Consider the following 15,384-nt stretch of genomic DNA (forward strand, 5'->3'; position numbering starts at 1 on the left):
TTTGAAAATGAAGCAAAAAAAAATCTTTTGTATTTATAGAAGAAAAATAAGAAAAAAGAAACAGAACCAGACCCATGTGTAGACCTAACTTGGATCCAAGGTACGCACACCTGACCCATTTTACCTCAATTTGATTTTCCTAGGCCAAACTAATTAAATCATTTGTTGAACTAATTGGCCCATGTCTTTTAATGCTTGAAACGTTAATTGAATCACTGTTAAATTGACTGAACCACTACAAATCACTTCAAAACCGCTAGTTAAATTGGTCGAATTGCCCGAACTGATAGCGAACCATTCCAAACCTGTTGATTAACTTTAACCAATCTTTTTTAGGTAAATTTTTTATTATTTCCTTTATTTTTTTAAAATATCTTTTTATTAAGTTATTTATTTATACATATTTTAAATTTTAATTTCTAAACAAATATATATTTTAAAAAAAAGGTGTTAAAAATCTATTAAAAAAAATAAAAAATGAAAATTCTCCTATAATGCAATATTAAAGAATTATGAGTAATAATTCTTTAAAATTTGTTATGTGAGAATATTTTTCTAAAATTTTATCAAAGTATTAGAGTATTCAGAAATATATTCAATACAAAAATATTTCCGTTTACTTATTATTTTTTAATTAAAAATAAAAACTAAAAAATAAATAAATAATAAAATATATATAAAATAATAAAAGAAAAGATTTTAAAAAAGGTTACACGTAATAATGCATGAATATTAATTGCATTAATTAATTAAAAATACAAGCCTCCAAATATGAGATTTTAAAAGAATTTGAATAGTAATTCCTAAAAAATCTCTAATTGAGAAAAAAAATTTTCAATGTTACCAACGTACTATAACATTTTATGAGTTTTTTCAACAAAAAGTTTAATTTATTTTTTTCAAATAAAAGTGAAATAATAAAAATTAAATAAAAACAAAAAAAGCTAAAATTATGACAAAAAAAAAGAAGTTAAGAAAATTAATTATAAATACCAAAATTAAGACCTTTTTGTCAAGATTAAATGATCATATGTGATTAATTGATATTTTTTTTAAACAAGCTCTGTGGAAGCACTAATCCTTCTCCACGTGTAATCGTATTTTTAAACCCAAATTATTTTTGTAGACCTTAAAATAATTTTTTAATAAAATTTTAATTAATTTTAAGATTTTATTAAAAAGATAAGTTTTAATAGATGGTCAATCACACATAGTTAAAAAAGATTAATAACAGCTTCTTATTTTTTTAAAATTATCTAGCAGCCCCAAAATCGTTGTGATAACTTGGTGACTCCACTGGGGACAATTTTTTTTATAGTCAAGTCAAAATTTATTATGTGTTATCCTTAATATTAATTTAGACGATCTTAATTAGTATTTAACTTCCCGTATACCTCTAATACATCGATTTTCTTTTCAATCACCATTTATAGATCTATAACACACGCCTCATATTTTGTAACATTATTGGTGCAATTGAAATCTAATCTTGATGTGCTTAGATAATAGTTTCCCTTAAGGGATATCAGAACAGCTTCAATTCAAAGGCCTATGGCATTTGAAACTCCATCAAAAAAACATTTTCCATGGCTCTTTTATAGGTTCTACCTTCTTAACTTGAAAGACACTACCTTCTCAACTTGAAAGACACCCATTAAATCTTTATCCAAGAAATCAAGTTTCATGGACTCGCAATCATCAATAGCATGGTCTACAATAAACTCGGCTATTGTACTTTCTTTAATTGCCTTCTGTGGCACACATACAATATTGTACTAGGAGAGCATGACTTACCATCTTACTATTCTTCTTAACAGTAATGGCTTTTCAAAGATATATTTAAGATTTTCCAACTTTACTATAAGCCAAGTAGTATGATACAACATGTTCTACCTAAGTTTATGAGCTGTCTAAACTAACGCACAATATATATTTTTTTCTCATTAGGAATACTTTGACTCATAATTTATGAATTTCTTGCTCATGTAATAAATGCCTTGTTCCTTTTTACCTGTTTCATCTTTTTGCCCCTAATACGCACCCCATAGAATTTTCTTACACTATTAGATACCAAATTGAAAGCTTTCAAAAAATAGGTAACACCAGCACTAGAAGACTTAACAAGTACTCCTTGATCTTTTCAAAAGCATTTTGGCATTCTTCATTCCATTCGCCAAGGTCGTACTTTCGAAGCAACTTGAAAATAAGGTCACATTTGGAAATGAGTTAAGAAATGAAGCGAGAAATGTAATTTAGCTTTCCTAAAAAGCTTCTCACTTTTTTTTGCATTAGTGAAAGAGACAAATTTTGAATGGCATGTATCTTACTTGGATCCACTTCTATTCTTTTTTCACTAACTACGAAGCCCAACAATTTGCTTAACTTAGCCCTAAATGTGCATTTGGTAGGATTCAACTTGAGCTAAAATTTTCATGATCTTTCAAACAGTTTTCTAAGATTGGCAATATGGTCTTTTCTTTCACGAGACTTGCAATCATGTCATCCACGACTTTGCAATCATGTCATCCACATATTCTTCTATATCTTTGTGCATTATGTCATGAAACAGAGTTACCATTGCTTTTTGGTAGGTAGCTCAAGTGTTCTTCAGCCCAAAAGGTATGACTTTATAACAAAATGTCCCTCACATTGTCACAAATGTGATTTTCTCCATGTCATTTGACACCATTTTGATATGGTTATAGCCCGAGAAACCATTCATGAATGAGAACATTGAGTGATTAGTAGTGTTATCTACACTTGTATTAATATAGGGTAATGAAAAATTATCCTTTAGGCTTGTCCTATTCAAATTTCGATAATCTAAGTACATTTTAATTTTTTCATCTTTTTTAGAGACTGATATTTGTCATAACATATTGGTCTAAATACTTGATCATTAAACATAAACATTTAAAATAAAAAAAATAAAGAGTTACTACTAATGTTTTTAAAGGTGTGATTGGAAAGTTTTTTTTTAATAAACTAATAAAATAGATTTAAAGTTTATTAAAAAGATAATTTTGGTTTACAAACGCAAGATTAGGTTTGGGAGTTGGTTACACATAGGAAAAGATTAGCACTCCCATAACGCCTATAAAAAATAGTACCAATCAATAGTTTTGGACAAAATTGGTTTTTGTTTAAGATTTAATACTAATTCCTTTTTTAAAAAAAAAAAAAAAGAAAGAAAACTAATTAAAAATATTTATTTAGGAATATTGTAAAAATCTTTATATTAAAGAAATATCTTATAATTCTCCAACATCTAGGTAGAATCCAAAGATAATCTTTTTTGTCTAAGATTCACCACAAAATTCTTTAAAAGTAAAAACAACATTATTTGCAAATGATAATTATTGGTAACTTTTCAATATCTAAGCGGAGTACTAAAAATTATCTTTATCGAAAAGTTATTTTAATTTTATTATTTTTTGAAACTAATTTTTCAAAGAACTTTTTATGTAGTAAATTTGAAGAATGATATAATTAACATTTAACTAGGAATGTCAATGGGTAGGGTAGAGTATTCCCCATCCTCATCCCCGAATTTTCATATTAAATCCATCCCTGTACCCATACCTAACAAATATTTTAAATTTATCCCTACTCCTATCCCTATAGGTATTTAATAGGTATGGGTAATTCCCATACCCATAGCATTTTTTTTTTTAAAAGTAAAAACTAAAATTTTGTTAACTTTTTTTTTCTATTTTTATCTTGTATATTTAGGTAATTTTTTATAAATATATATATTAATATATATTTTCTCAATAAAAACATATTAATTTTAATTAATCTAAAATAATAATTTATATTATTTAATAAAAATCTATATACTAAATATGTATAAATATATATGTGTGGGGTATCAGTATGGGACAGGTACTATATTGCCTATCTCCATCCTTGTACCCAATAATTTAAAATCATACAAATCTCCATCCCATCCCCATACTCATAATGTAATACCTATCTTCATCTTCATTTGGATCAAAAATAAAGTTTCCCATTGAGTATAGGTAAAATTGACATCCCTACATTTAACATCAATAATTAAAATAAATATACATATAGATACGCATAACGAGGATAAATATTAATCTAAAAATGAGATATATGCCAGATGAAGATAACATGCAAATTTAAAAATTGGGTTCTTAAATATAAAGAGATCTCATTTTTATTATTTGAGATCTCATTTTTATTATTTTATTTTTTATTTAATTTTATTATTAGATATTACAGAATTATATGAAAATTCTTAATAAAATAAAATTTTCTAAATACTCTATCATTTAGGTGGCATTCAGGAGTAAATTATTTCACAAAAGGTTTTTACATAAATCCTAAAATTTTGGGATAATCTTAAGGTTTTTAGTGGATTAAGGTTTTGGACTTCACCTAAGGTTTAAGGCTTCACCTAGGATTTAGGGTTTTGTCAAGGTTTTTAGGGTTCACATTAAGGTTTCAAGTTTCATTTAGAATTTAAGGTTTTAAGAATTTATGAACCTCTCTAAAAATTTCCAATGTCTAGGCAGACTTTCAAAGTAAACTTGCTTTTTTATTTTCAAAAATTAATTTTTATATATTTTATTAAAATTATTATTATTTATTTACCTTTTATTATTTATATTTTTTATTTAATTCTTCAATATCTAGTTAGAATTAAATTTTCAAGATTCTATCTTGAATCCCCTCCAACATCTAGGCAAGGTTTTTAAAATCTTTTTTTTTTCCAAATCTAATCACAAATTTACAAGTAAATGTACTAAAAAAGTAAGATTATAAAGATAAGGCTTAAAGAAAGCTAAGAAAGCATTTGGGACCGTGACTGTTGAATTGAAAAATGGCAATATTGGTTTAGTATGCATGTGAAAATAACAAATGGAGATTTTGTGGCAACAACCTCCTATTTTGCATTAAAAGACTTCAACTTTTTTTTTTTAAATGACCTTATTTAACGATATTGGTTGGGCATGCACATAAAGAAAGAAAAAAAAATATGACCAGGATTAAGTTTTAGACTTTTACCCATCACAAAACTGAAACAATGCACTACCTAGCTCGAAGCCTTTGGCTTCTGTGAACAACCCCATGTCAAAATGGTTAACATGATCCAAAAGCAAAGATAGAATGCATGAAATAATGAAACTTTGAGTTTTTGTGAGGAAACCATGCCAAACTAGAAAGAGTAAAAAAATAATAGAAATAAGTATGCCTTGACTATTTTTAATTTCTCTTCTTTTTTGTACGAAAGTAGATTACTTTAGGGTATGGAGACATAGTTTGAACCAAAAGTAAAAATAGGATCAAAACCAACAACAGAAACATCACCCAAATCCTAGCACCTATTTTTCAAGTTGTTTACATTAGAAGAAAAGGCCTTCCGCTTCTTTTTCTTTTAAGGCAACCTAGCTCCAATGAGTATAAAAACTGGTTTATTCCCCAAATAGTGTGCAAAATTAATAGGTAAATGTAACTTTAAAATCCTCTTTTTACTTATCTTTTAGATTGTTGTAGAAAAATGTTACTTTTCCATAAAACAAAGCATGAAATCTTAACAAAATATAAACTTCATTTTAATTCTTATAGCTGAAAAAAAAAACATTTTAGAAAGAACTTAGGACTTTTGATAAACAAAAGAAGAGAACCAAAATTGAAGTAAGCTTAAAAAAAAAAAAAACTTTTCAAACTCTTAAAACTTCACGTTATAAAGTTTTTAAACCTCCCTAAAGCAAACTTCCATACATACCAGATGCATACATCAAACAAACTTATATTATACGTATTTAAGAAAATAAGGAAAGAAGATGAGGCTACCTCTTGTTTCCTGCTTTTGGTTCTACAAGAAAGCTCTTGTTAATGGCTGTTCGAGGACCCTTTTTGTTAGGGGCATATAATGGTCAAAAGTGTATAGTGATCTTTTCTCTTCTTTCAATCTTCAATAGACAATCAAAAATATTTTGGTCATTTATGCTGACTTAATATGTCAGGTTAATCTGACATCTTTAGTGTCATTTCAGCTTAGCCTTGTCCTAATTATCCCTTTTTGTCCTCCTCAACTTACCTATAAATATGGAGTCTCAAACACCATAAAACAAGGTCATTTAACTCATACATTTCTCTCCTTCTTACTTTCTCACCTTATTTTCGACCTGATTCTTACTAACTTGTGCATCAGAGTGCAAACATAGGGAATACTTACTATCTTTACCTCTAACCATTCTTCTCTTTTGTCTTTATAGGATTGCCCTTAGGTTGGAGCTCGGCACAAACATTTTTTTTTCATAAAATTCTCCTTCACGCCAAATTTTTACTACTGTTTTTCATGCCTAATTTTTTTTGCTTTATTTTTTTCACTGGTTCTTTTCCTCTTCTAGTGCCTGAATGCCTTATCCTTTTCTTTTTTTAGGTTTATTTTTGCTTATCCTCCTAGTACTACTTTTTTTAATTTTAGATTTTTTTGCTGCCTCATTTTTTATGCTTATCTTTTCCTCAATATTTTTTTTTTTGCTATCAATTTTTGCTTCATACTAGTGCCCACGCACCCATATTATTTAGTTTTCATGTAATTCCACTTTCCACATTGCCCTATTTTCTTCATCAATTTTTTTTTTTTTTGGTTTTCATGTCCCATGCAAGGTTCTTGCGAGGCCTTTATTTCATGCACAAAAAAACTGAATGTGCCCCCCTTCTTAGCCATGTCTTGAGCCTTAAAAAAAACCTAATGCCTTAAGGCCTCACCTCTTGTTTGGGTCAATCTTGGGCTTTGTTTGTTTTTTACTTATTTTGGGCTTATTTTGCTTATTTCATTTTATTTCATCTAGACTCTCATTTATTTTGGACCTAACTTTTATTTTTATTTTTTAATTAATTTTATATTTTTATTTTTATTTTTTTATATTTTGTTTAATAGGCAACAATGGGCCATTTTGGGTATTCTTTCGGGCTTATACAACGAACCTTACCATGAGGCCCACATTAGGCCTCATACCAGAGTATTAAAAATGGGTTATGTAATGAGCTTGAAAAATGATACTTAAGGCCCAATTACAAAACCAAGCTTGGATTTAAACGATAAAATATTTCGGATAAAATTTGATGTCTATAGTATAATATTGGCCACATATTTAAGATACTTAGCTACTTATAAAAAATCTACGTCAAATTATTTTTTTTACTTCCTTTTGGTTTTCAACAGCATCTCGGGTTTCATGTACCTTAACTTTTGTTATACTGGTTTCCATTCTGAATTTAAGTGCAAACAATATTCCATAATATTTATAGCCTTAGCATATCTTGGTATAACAATGTGAACACATTGACATATTCTCCAAGCAATTCTTCTAATTTTTACCTTTCGATGGGTGACGATGATGTGCTAATCCTAACTTTTTTCTAGTTTTTCTCATCTCTCAAATTCACCATATATGTATCTTCATAATGGGGTTCAATCGATTTTTTTTCTTACTCTATCGATTGTAACAAATCTGGGGATAATATATAGTCATTTGAATCCTCATAATTATCAAGTTCATCAACCTGAATGGAATTTTTTAAATTAAATCTTGGACTATTGAAGCGATTATCCTCGTGTTCATTATTAAAAGACCTAAAAAATGTGTGAAATTAAAAAGATATAGATGGATGTGTAGGCAAATAATTAAAAAGAATAATGGATGAATGAGATAGGGACTAAAAATGCATTGCATTTGTCATTTGTTGAAAAGATAACTGAAAGATAAGCCAGTACAGAAAACCTTCATAATGCTTTTGGGTAGAAACATTTGGGGGATCTAACTCACTACATTACTTTGAAGATGGTTCAAGGATAACAAAAGCTTCATTATCGTCCAATTTTGTAACTCTACATCTAAAGGATGTGGATAAGCGAGTGCCTTTTCTTTTTGAGCCATTGTCTCATTCCCATCTACCATATGAATATAAAGCTTCAAGAAAAGCCTCTTCTACATCTAATATAGGCTCATTTTTTGCAACCTCTAATGATTCAAGATGAATACATCCACCCAAGCAAAATCTATCATAAAGGTAAGGGATTACCATCTTCTTGTTCCAATTCATGTCTTTTAAGATGGGCTATTCTTTTCTCTTTCTTCTCAACCATTATTTTTTTTGGCCTTTGTAGGCTTATATATCAACCCAAATCTCTCTTTATGTTTGACAATCTTGAATGGTTTATTGATTCATTGGAGAGCTTTTCTAAGGCCATTTCCAACATGCCATCTTTTTTTAATCATCTGCTTGATGACCATTCCAGTGGTCTTAGACAGATATAGGGTAAAAAACTTTTAATCTTTCTCCAATGTTAGTGGCATTAATGAATTCAAAAAACCTAAATGAACAATCAAGCACATCTTCTACAACTTTTACATAAGAAGTGGTTAAAGGTCTCACTACCAACAAGTTTTCTTCCTCGTAGATGCAAACATATTGATTTTTAACAATGAACTTGACCTTTTAATACAAGGAAAAATGGATTGCACCTACCATATGAATCCATGACCATTTGAATAAACAACTATAAGATGGTGAAATATTCATGACCTAAATTCCATAATGAAAGTAAATGGACCTATCTACATTGGTATCTCAATGTCTCTTAATACCTCTCTTTAAGACTCATTAAAAGCTCTAACAATCATATGACTAATTTTCATATATGATATGTCAATGGGTAATTTGTAATTGTGACCATAGGCACGACACTAATCGATAAACCATTATCAATGGGGACTTTAGCTATAGTGTGGTTTTTACAACTTATGGTAATATAAAGGGCTTTAGTACTACTCCTACCTTTTAGTAGAATTTCATAATTGTTCAAAATTATAAAATTAGGCACCATAATATTCCTCATAATATGATCCACATTCTCAATAGATATATTATGCTTCATATGTGCCTGATTTAGCACTCTCAGTAAGGTATTTAAATATGGCTCTGAATTCACAAGCAAAGATAACAATGAGATATGAGCAGGTATTTTGTTCAATTACTCCACATTGCTATACTTACTATGCTTGATCAATTTTAAAAACTCACAAGCTTTTTTTCCAAAAGTAAGCTTTTTATACTGCACATATTGGGCTACTACTAGATAAACCCTCTCTTTTTCTTCTAACATTTTTTCACCTTTTTTAGCTTTTCTTTTTTGAGCTCTTTCTAATGATTTTAAAATAAAAAATCATCCACTCTTAGTCATTTCACCCATTCCAGTTATATTTGCAGCATTGGTAGCATCTAAGCTGCTTGTAATTGGGTAATCATTCAATCCCTAAGCCACGACATCACAATCGTATTTTCATGGGATCGCTTTATCACTCTTGTAAGAAAATAAGCTAAGGACATGAATTAGTATAGGTGTCACAGGAAAAAAAATAGGTTCATTTTTCACCAAATTTGGTTTTTCATCATAGTAAAAGGTTATTGGCCTAGGCACAAACATGTTCCATGAATAATCTCCTTTTATTGCATTCACTCTTTTTCTAGCATTTTCTTCATAAAATTTTATCAAGGAAGAGTCCATTATTGTTTGTAACACTTGGCGAAACCTATTTCAATTCTGTATAGAATGCCTTATTACCCCCATATGATATACTCAAGTTTAAGCTAAATTGTAATCTTCGCAAAAATCTCCTCACCCAAAGGTACTGGGTGAAGCATGCTGGTTTTAACCAAGCTATCAAACACTTGGCTTATTGGGGTTTTGACTTTATCCACGTTTTTTTTTTTTTACATAAACCACCTTACAATTATCTATTGCATTGATTACTACTCTTAAGTGATTAGGTAAAGGGTTTCCATTGACATTGGTTTTTCTTTTGTATCAAAATTCACGTAGCCAACCTTAATCAAGTTTTGCACTTTATATTTCAAAGCTGTGTAATTTTTTTGTGGAATGACTTGTATTTTCATTATGGTAATCACATCGGATATTTGCGTCATACCACTTAGGACAATAAGGTTTCAAAACAATAAGGTGATTTTTTATGAACTAAAAATACAAATCAATGTATGTCATAGAAATTTGGTCAATGAAAACCTTCACATGATTCATTGGGGTCCTCACTGATTATTTATGAACTATTTAGCTAGATGACTGGTTGGGCTACCAATTCGGATGTATGGATATGAATAGGTGCTTGACGACGAAATCATGGTTTACAACTTGTTCTCGAGATTGGTTGGTAGGGATATAGGTTTGGGGAGACATTATTGATAGTGAGGTAACAAATAGGGTAGACTGGAAGAAGATAATATGAAGTATAACCCTTGACTAGTTACTTCTCATATGTCATAACTTGTACATCTTTATATATATATATATATATATATACCACCCTTTTTTGCATCTCCTGTTTTAAGTTTTCCACTTTTAATCTCATTTTTTATGATTTCTCCAAAAATTACCATATCTGTGAAGTTTTTTATGGCATTTTCTATCACCTTATCATAATATAGAGATCGAAAAGTATTAATAAACAAGACGGTAATCTCTTTCTCGGTGAGAAGCTATTATACTTGCATAACGGTATATTACAATCTTTGAGCATATTCTTTAAAATTTTCACTAGTTTTTTTCTCTATGCTCTGTAAGGATAAACAATCTCGGGTCATATCTATAATATGCTTATACTGAGTGATGAACACTTTGGCCAACTCCTTTCAAGAATGGATACAGCTTCTATCTAATTAAACTTACCATTTAACCACAAATCCCATAAGACTATCCTAGAATATGTGAATCAACAACTAGTCATCATGGGTGTATAACCATTTTTGGGCAATACATGGTCACATAAGTGACCAGGCATTTAATCTTATCATATTTATTGAATTTTAAGAACTTAAATTTTGGTGGGATAACTATATCAGGTCTTAGGCATAGACTTGCCATTTTCATGGAACCATAAATGTCCACTCTTTGAATGGCCCTCAACCTTTATTCTATAAGATTCATCTTATGTTGAGATTTTGAATCTTTTCTTACTTAGAATGTGTTTGTTTTTAGCTTTTCTTGTTCTCGAAGATCATCTAAATCTAGCACGTGGATTAGATTTAAAGACTTAATTCCTAAGCCAGGAACAACTTACCCCTAAAATTGGGTAGGTCCTATTGTTATAGGTATGCTAGGATATATAGAAAGGTACCCTCCAATGAATGGCATTGTTTGTAGTTGTGCCTTTTAGAAGGTCTAAGTTCGATGTGGAGTAAAACCTAACGGATATAAAGGATCCTCATATCTTGTTATTGGTGGCCATCTTTAGCAGCTTATTCTCTAACTGCTTCCTTTCTTTTGCTCATTTTTTCATCATTTCCATTTTTATGTTAAGTTGCTCTTTTATCTCCTTTTGTGCTTTTTTTATCTTATCCATCCGATTGACTTGTTTTTCTTCTATATCCCTAACTTATGAAACAGTATTGTATGATTGGCAAGTGAGTTTATTTGAAGCTTTTAATAGTCAAGCTATCCTTAAACCTTTGTTACCACAATTTCAAAATTAGGATGCTATATTATTATTTTTTATGCTATAAAAAAATACTATCTAGATGTATGTTCTATATACAAGAAAAAGATCATCCCATCATTTTTTAGAAGCTTTGAAACAGACAAATCTCTTTTTTTCTAAATAATATAAAGCTTGTTTCTAAAACTAAATGGTTTACATGAATGCATAACGAGATGTTTGCCACATAGCAAATGTTAACAAAAAGATTTTCCATTAAAGATTGTTTTATATAAGACTTAAAATTACATCCATAAAGAGTTTTCACATCTACTATTTCCAAAGGAAATTCTTGATATATCGATACTAGTCTTGCACTTCATCCAAAAGGTTTAGCAAACACTACCCTTGTTCTCCTATTGGATACATTCCTGATTTTAGTTCCTTTACCCTTTTCTCCATTTTTGTTGCCTTGTAGATGGCTTTATTGATTTGTTTAAATAAATGCTTTAAATGTTCTTATTTCGTCAAGAATGTTTGTCTCCATCTTTTGCCTTTATCTCGAAGCTGAGTATATACTTGAAGCTGCCCACATTCATCAAACAATTTTTTCATTAACGTTTGTTAGGAATATAACTATTCTCTTAATTCATTAACAAAGCCAGGAGTGCGTATTTTTCTTCTCTATCTTTGTGATATTCTCTTTTCCACTTTTTTTTTATTTGTGACCGTTTGATTTCTTTTTGAAGGTACCTTAGCTCAACGATAGTAAATGAAAGTGTATGGCTTGAATCTTCAAATATTTTTTCCACTTGTCTCATTCCTGAGCAATCTTTTGGGTTTCACATTTTTGTCTCTTCAAATCATCTTTTAACTCTTCAAATCATCTTTTAACTTCTTTATCTCTTGGCAAAGTCTTTTATTCTTACTTTTCAATTCATCCCTCTTTTTTCAAAGTTTTTGTTTGGCAATATCCATGTCTAGCAAAGGATCTTATGGTATAAGTTTAACTAGACCATCAAAAATTTCATTTACAAAAAGCACGATGTCTTTGGCCCACCTAGTGTGCCAAATGAAATATTTTTAAGTGGTATCATCTGTATGTCTCCTTTTGTGCACCTGAACAATTTGCTTCCAAGCTTTGGCAATATCTTTTATCTTATTTAGAGTATCCATATTGATATATGCAAATTCTAATTGGTTGAGCCTATGTGTCATCACGATAAATTGCTTATAGCTGATTGCTTTCACACCATTATTGGGGCATAACTGATAGCACCTCATAGACCTAAAAAAGGGACCTAAGGTTGATTACCACAACTAAATAGTACCAAGTCATATAGCATTCATGGTGCTCTCAAAACAACATCTTAACTTGTAAACTTGAGTAGAGTTTAGATCCATTCATTCTTTGACTTTGGCTTCGACCATTTACTTTCTCAAAACTATTTGATATGTATGTAGGTAATGAACTATGGCATACAAAATTTAGCCTATTTGCATTCTAAGTGGTTTCTCATCCAAATATACAGCAACTGTAAACATCCAATGAAACACCCATCATCTTTTCATCGATAATGATTTAAAGACCAGATAGTTTTAGCTAGAATTATTGATGTCACATTTATTTGATGCTCTACTTGATCAAAAAAATCTACCACTATGACTTTGATGTGTCTTAAGAATTTAGGGAATATCACCCTCTCATAAAGAGCTAAAGCCATCATGCTCATACATTGATCATCTTTCAAATACTCAATAAAGTGGTCTCATAAAAAAATCTCAAGGTATATAAGTACCTTCATTTTTTGACTTTACAAGTTTGTCAACCTTTTGCACACTGACCCTCATTTTTTTTTTTTTTTTTTTGCAATAGCTTGACTTTTTATTTTTCCAATAGATCTTATCAAGTTTGAATGATTAAGATGAAGTAAAACTGAATATTTGTCAATTTTTGATACCATATCCATTTCATTAAATAAAAAGTATCTATACGAGGGATCCCTAAACTATACTATGGCTCGGACCAAATTACTGTCAACAACCGCTAAAATGAATAATGCCTAATCCCCATATATTTTCTCAAAAAGCCTCTTGTCTTGTTTCACTCCAATGCTTTCAAATGCTAGTCAACTCAATGAAATCATTTTGTCTAAGGTCAAGATGGATCTTTCCTAGAAAAGTGCACACATGATCTTTTGGCAGGCAATCTCTTTGTTTACGTTGGGAGTCCTCAGATCTAACTTTTAAACTATCAAAAGTCTCATACTGGGTAAGTGTAGTCTTAGCTTACAATAAACTCCCCATAGATGCAAATGGGATCACCTCATCATCAATTGCTATGTAGTAAATACCTCATTATATAAAGATCAATCTCTGCAAATGCATGATAATGAAATGAATCAAATAGAACAATGCAAATCATAATGTCAAAGTTTCCTATTAAGGGGTGTTCTTTTATGTGTCTTGGTTTGGGTCATAGCTCTACACAACAGGTTGGCATGACTCTATCTTAAAACGAGTTACTTAGGTTTTTTATATGCTGAGCTTCGATATTACACAGGCTAAAAGGCTCTTAGATTGTTCTTCACTATCATCCATACTAGACTAGTAAGGCACTTCAATCCTCACCCATTATAGATCACAAGCGAAAAGAGTTTAATTTGAGTGGAAGTATTTTGCTAATCTGTGTGAAGGTTATCACTTTATAAAGGTGGTAGGTACTTTACTTCCTCTTAAAAGGGATTAAGCTTGGGTCAAGAGCTTATGCTTGCATATGCACGCGTAGTGTGTGTGAAGGAACTTGTTGTAGACATCCCAATTTATCTGGGGTTGTAATTGTTTTTTTTTTTTATGTTAAACAAAATTAAAAAATTTAGGGAAGTTTGGGATGGTTAAGTTTATCTAGGATTTTTTTTTCTTGTTATAAAGTTGGGGTTGAAATCAAAGTCTAAAGTTTAAACCAAAAAGAAGTTAAAACTCTTTTTGGTTTAGGGATCTCATAATTTAAACCCTATAAATGCCCCATCAGATTCAACATAAAAGGAAACAAAAAAAAGAGAGAGATATACATAGTAAAAAAGCAAAGAGAAAAAGTTAAAAAAATTTTTAAAGTTTTTTTTATATAGTCTTTTATGGTGCTTTGGGTTTAGATAATTAGGATTTTCTTTTAAGAGTTCTGTGCTGGAGAATGGAGTTGAAAAGAAACACAAAAGGGAGATATTCAACAAAACGTTTTGGCTATACAATTTTCAAGGATTTCGAAGAAACCAAAAAAAAGACAAAGTAATTTCTATTTTTTTCTCTATTTATTTGTATATTTATTTATGCTACTTAGTTATTTCTCTTTCTTCTTTATTTAAAATAAATTTTTATAATAAATTTTCAATCATACCAAATGATTAGAGGATTTTTTTTTTTTGAAATTATGAATTCTACCAAATGATTGAAGAATTTCATAATAGATTTTAAGAAAAAATAAAATAAATTTTTAATCCTACTAAATAATTGAAAGATTTAGATTTTTTTAAAATTTTATCAAATTATTTGAGGATTTAATGACCTTTATTTTTTAAAAATTTTTCATAAAAAGATTTTCAACAAAAAATCCCACCAAATGATTATGGGATATGCATTGATATAAAATCTTACCAAAACGATTTGAGGATTTTATTTATTGATTTCAAAAGAATGATTTCTTAGAAAATATATTAATGAATCTAATGACGAAGCATCTTTAACACGAGTCTCCATGAATATTCCTGAGATAAAAAAATTATCTTAAATTGCTATCAAATGATTGGAGTAATTTTAAGAACAATTTTCAATATTAAATTTATTAGGTAAATTACAAACACTTTTTAAGGCTTGGATAACATGAAATCAAATTGGTATTATCTTTCGATAGGTGTTG

Source organism: Durio zibethinus, chromosome 13 (assembly GCF_047325235.1).
Source record: "Durio zibethinus cultivar Kanyao isolate XHJ-2024 chromosome 13, ASM4732523v1, whole genome shotgun sequence".
Taxonomy (NCBI): domain Eukaryota; kingdom Viridiplantae; phylum Streptophyta; class Magnoliopsida; order Malvales; family Malvaceae; genus Durio; species Durio zibethinus.